The sequence below is a fragment of the Pelmatolapia mariae genome, linkage group LG9 (genome assembly GCF_036321145.2).
Source record: "Pelmatolapia mariae isolate MD_Pm_ZW linkage group LG9, Pm_UMD_F_2, whole genome shotgun sequence".
Taxonomy (NCBI): Eukaryota; Metazoa; Chordata; class Actinopteri; order Cichliformes; family Cichlidae; genus Pelmatolapia; species Pelmatolapia mariae.
Window position 1 is genome coordinate 13,805,617 of NC_086235.1, and position 6,000 is coordinate 13,811,616.

Below are 6,000 nucleotides of genomic sequence, written 5' to 3' on the forward strand. Positions count from 1 at the left end.
AGGCTATGTGCATTTTTGTTTGCTTACTCATCTGGCACATTTTAAACACACTACAGTAAGTAAAACACACTAAGTAATCATAGCTAATAACAAATGCATCACATCCCATATACAGTGTAGCAATGGAAAGTACTTATTGTGCCTTTGGTTATTCTTTTTACAGAAGCAAGAAGGCTCACAAACACACACTTGGGCTTATGCCAGAACGTGATGAATGAGTGGGAAAAAGAAACATCTGAAGGGTGGAATAATAACAGTGCAGCTCCTTTCCACTAAAGCAAAAGGAAAAAAAACCCTTTGACCTCTTCTGTCCTCTTCGTGTGCCCAACAGGCTTGTCAAGCAGACTGGATCCAAAAATATACCAGCCGAGTCCAGATGATTCATTATGCGCAACTGGATTGAGGACACAGTTTTATGTAATTTCTGTGGGTTACTTTACAAGTGCAAAAGATGACAAGGCACAGATCTGAGTTGCTCAATTGCTTTATTCTTTTGGGACATTTGAGACAAACCCATGAAATATAATTGCCAATGTTGGTTATTAATGATGTAAAGTCAAACAGTATGCAACGAATCTTTGGACCTCGATCAGCACATCAAAATTTTTTAATGGTGAATAATGTCGTGAATCACCAGTGTTTGGTTTTCTTTCTTGTATTCTGTTGTGTATACTTCAGGAAACAATTTAGCAACTAGATATGTAGAAGATATACATAAAAGTATACAGCTGGTGAGCTGTGCCTGACAGCAGGTCAGGGTAAATGATGGTGGTTACTTGAAACCCATTGTGAGACTCCCACTGTGGGTTAAGTAAAATTCCAATGTACCCTGCCAGGACATAGATTAGATTTTGTCTGTTTTCTTTTCAGGGATTACATTATGTAAGATCTCGCATAATCCAAATTTGAGTTTCAACTAGATTTCAGCACTGATCCCGTGGATTAAAAGCGCACACAGATGCAGAGCCATAAACACACAAATGAATTACTGAGTTACAGCACCCTAAATCAACTCTTTCTTCACAGGCAAGCGGACTCCTAAACACACAATAAAAAAGCAAATTTTTTTCCCTTCTGTTTCCTCAACTTTTATGTCCATTCATTTTTTAAATAAAGGTATGCTGAAGATTTGTGAAGAACTGGAAATATGCTGAGTTCAGCACTGTTCTTGTTCTTTCTGCAGTCTCATATGACCCCTGGAAATTTGCCATATTAGTTCACACAGTGAACCCAGTAGGAGTTATGCTAAACACTGCACCGCAATGCAAGTCATACAAGCACATAATAATCATGCAAAGAGAGCAGAAATCATCACACATAAATGTATATAGAGCATTTATGTATCGATTGTACTGCATCATGTGCCTCAGTGTTGCCGTGCACAGCATGTATCCTCTGCACAATTTTGTCACTGTGAAAGGGAGAAGTGGTGCGGAGCAATAGGAGGGAGGGGAGCTCTTTGGTAGTCACTGAACACATTCACAGAAAATGAGCTGCAGGGCCAGGGTGACACAAAAGTGGACTGAAAAGAAACTTGGTGGCTTGATATGCATCTGAATGAGAGCGTAACAAACAGGATTTCAGCAGGGATCCTTGGTGCTTCTTTTTTTAATCCAGAGAGAGAAAAGGAGTGAAAAGTCTTAGAAAAGGCCATTGATATTCCATTCATATCCCCAAGTCTGTGTCCTTGAAAACTACAGTATGGCTGCTATTTTTTCTTTGTCTTATAAAATCCTGTTCATACACATTTTGTCATAGAAATCCTGCATTTATTTGCTGTTGTACACATATGTTATTACTGAAATTTCCAAAGCTCTTGTAAAAAGATAAATATTTATTTTGGATCATAGTTAACTTTTTTGTGTCAATGTCATATTCTCAGAAAATGTTAAATTCAATGCAGATAGAAAAACAAGGAAAATCCATGGAAGCACAGCGGAGGCTCTGTCATGGTTTTGGAGCACCACTGCCTCTCAGCCACTGGTTTTAGGCTTTTGCCAAAAGTAATTTTAATTATGAAAACAAAAAAGCACGATTAGATTTTTAACAACCATCTCAAACATGTGTGAATGGCAGTGCAATTTTCATTATGAGAGGAATCCCAAACACACTGCCGATGCAGTAAAAGCATAACTGGAACAGCATTAGTCATGGCCTCACCACAACCGGACCTCAACATTATTGAAGCAGAACAGAGCAAAAACTATATCCACAGAAGAACTTTGATTATCCTTCAAGAAGCCTTGTGCGGATAGTTGAAATACATTTATATGGTTCAGAGTTTGTTTGTGTTTTTTGCTGGCTTAGTCGACTCATATTTGGTGGCTAATGAACAGATGGAAGGTGGTGATGATGAGCTTAAAGGAAAAGGTGCTGAAATGATGAGGCCAGCTGACGACATGCACAGACAAGGCTCTGGACTGCTATGTGCCATACTCGTATCTTGTTATCAAACACAGCAAGCAGAGAGAAGCTGAGTGGACTGAGTGTCGCTGCAGGCGTCTTCCGTGCTTTCCATTGCTAGGATGCACACAGTAGTGCGCTGGCCTTGTTTCTAAGCCTCACAGTTATATGCTGTACAGCACTGTTATTTGAGGGAAGTCTTGGCATGTGCAACGTGTATGTGCTCCTTCAGCTGCAGCTCAGGTGGTAGAGTGGGTTGTCTACCACGTGGAAGGTTAGTGGATTGGTCCCTGCCTCTTACAATACATTTGTACAAGTGTCAAGATACTGAAACCTGAGTCGCCCTGAACTGTCATAGTGTGTGACTGCTAGCTAACAATTCTCAGGTTTTGGTAAAAAAGCAGTGTATGAATGCTTGTGCTACTAGGTGAATGAGACAGCATTGTAGCAAGCGTTTTGAGTGCTTAAATTGCATAGTTTGAATAAGTGAACAGAAAGGAAGCACATGGACCATCATTGATACCTGGAAACCATTTTAGGATTTTCAGCTTATACAGTGCTGGATTATCCCTTTGTTTGGATCCAGCTACTGTATTAAAATAGTCCCAATTTACATAATCAGCACAATGATCAGACTGCAATAATGATCTTATAATCATACAGCTGCATGGTGGTTCATGATTTAAACCCTGAAATCATTCAAAAGCCATTAGAAAAAGCTTCACAGTCAGTGAAGTTTGGGTGGGATACGACTTTACCTGCAGACCAGTTTGTTTTAACAATGACAAGAAAAGATAATTTAAAGCAAACCCAGATAAACATCCCACGCCTCTCAGGCTCTGCTTTTCCTAAGCATTAGTTTCTATGCTTACCAGTTATTCTCTCTTTATTGCCTGCTTTCTCAGCCCTTATTGCTGCACTGTTTTCATTTCCTGTCATAGACCAAAAACATTTCACTCTATCTTATCTTCACTGGGCTTGGTTTTCTACCTGCAACAAGCATCAGCATGATGTGGCAAAAGAGGCATTTTCCTGAAAGGATATAACCTGTTGTTTGTGTGCTACAGTAATTCTTGGTGAAACTACAATACATCAAACTGTTGCAAATACACAAGGTCATGGCTGGTTATTGCATGTGCTGAACCTTGCATTGCTTTAATATGCTAACCCTCTTGGTGTAATTAAAAACACTCCATTCAAGCTTCAACCTCATGGAGAGACCATGAGGTTGAAAGGGAGCAAATAAAATCCTGACATCATATCCCAGCCACTGAAGTATAGACTGTTGAATTAGCATTGCTGTATTGTTAAATCAATACTGATTTAAATGACATTAAGGACTCATTGTGGATGGTAAACCAAAAATGAAGGAAAAGCATCCTGGCACATACATTACCTACAAGCAACCCACAAATGTTTGGGTGGAAAGAAATGTTTTTAGCCAGTAGCAGCCAGTTAGATCATGTCATCTACTAATCAGAAAGCTGGTGGTTCAACATGAACAGAAACAACAGAAACATAAGCCAGTGGGAACAATTTTTTTTTAAACTAGAAGAAACCTCCAGCAGAACCAGGCTCAGGGTGGGGCAGCCATCTGCCATGACCGGTTGCAGATGAGGGGAGAAAGGCAGGACAAAAGACACACTAATGAAAAAACCAAAGATGAATAATAACTAATGATTACATGCAAAGTGGTGTATAAACACAGTGAGTGAAGAAGAAACATCATGGGAGGTGCCAGCAGCCTAGAACTATTATAGAATAACTAAGGGAGGATTCGGGGTCACGTGATCCAACCCTAACTATATGATTTATCAAAAAGGAAGGTTTTAAGCCTAATATTAAAAGTAGAGAGGGTGTCTGTGCCCTGATTCCAACAAACAATGAAAATCCAGTATGAAAGAAATATGGTCTCTCCTTCTAGTTTCTGTCAGTACTCTCACTGCAGCATTTTGGATCAACCCGAAGCTTTTCAGGAAGTTTTTAGGACATCCCGATAATAACAAAATGTAGTAGTCCAGCCTAGAAGTAATAAATGCATGAACTAGTTTTTCAGCATCACTCTGAGATGGGATGTTTCTAATTTTAGAACTGTTGTGCAAATACAGGAAAGCAGTCCTTCACATTTGTTTAATTTGCTCATTGAAGGGCATATCCTGGTCATAAACGACAGAGCATTGGTGGAGGCCAAAGTAATGTCATCCAGAGTAAGCATTTGATTCGACACCGTGTTTCCAAGATATGTAGGTCAGAGTACAAAAACTTCAGTTTTGTCTGAACTTAGAAACAGGAAATTAAAGGTCAAATAGCCACACTTACACATTCACACCTATGGCTCATTTAAAATAACCAGTTATAACCTCATATGCATGTCTTTTGACTGTGGGAGGAAACCGGAGCACCCAGAAAACCACACTGGCATGCAAAGCATGATTAAGTAATGTCTGTCCAGAGAGAGGCTTGATGAGAGAGGTCAAGGAGTGTTCTTTCTGCAGAGTCAAGCACACAGTAAGAGGTGGAAACTGAAATCTCATTAAATCAACCTGCCTCAGATGTTTATTGGTTAGTGAGTTGGCACCCTAATAATTACAGGGTGTGTGTCTCTGTGTGTGTGTTTTTGTACTAGGGCTTTGGATTAACGTGGTTCTGCTCTATATTAAGATAACAAGATCTACTTTCTAAGAATGAACATTTAGAATGACTTTGACACAGACCTGAGGGTGGGATACTCATCATTACAGCTTCTTATCAAAGTTTCTTTAATTGTTCCTTAAAGAAAGGAGTGCTACAATAAATCATAGCCATAACTAAGCCTCAGGTGTAAACCAACACTGAATTAACCCAATTTAAGCTGCCTTAATTATTGACAAATGCAAACCTTTGTTCGTTCATAATCGTCTTAAGGGAAATCCCGTTGTTTTCAGTGTAAGAATGTAATCACAGTAAACCCGAAACAAAGTTTTGTTTTGACTCAAAATATTAGCAGCTATTTAGCTTGTTAGGGGTAAGAACAAGTCCCTTATTTATTGCATGCTGATTATGTTTATGCATCTTTACTGACGTGCTGTAGGAAATAAGAGTACAACAGTATATGTTGTTTGGTATAAGATCAAAAATTACAAGGCGTGGTTAAATGTAGAGAGAAAATATAATTTGCTATAATTAAATCTAAACACTGAATGCTTTTCAAGCTATTGAAAGGGTATTTGTAAATGTTTCTTCATCCCGTGAACTCTTATGTACAGACACACAGTTAGCCATCATCATTGAAAGCAGGCTTTTATTGATCTCTAATTTTAATTTACCATGTTCTTAATAAACCTGCTTTTGCAAACCTGTTTATGCTTAAATTAATTCTGTGGGCAGATGTGTTTTAGAACAGAACGAGCTGAGATCTGGAGTATCTGTAATTGACTGATTGATTGTAATGTACTGGGCTGCATGCCCATATAGCAGACAGCCAATCTGTGAGAACCAGATTTCTGGCTGGGGATCAAATCCATATTACACTCAACGACATCCAAATCAATTTATAACTTTTATGTAACATGTTTTTGTTTCTTTAATTTTAGTTGATATTCTGTCTCTCCATTCAAA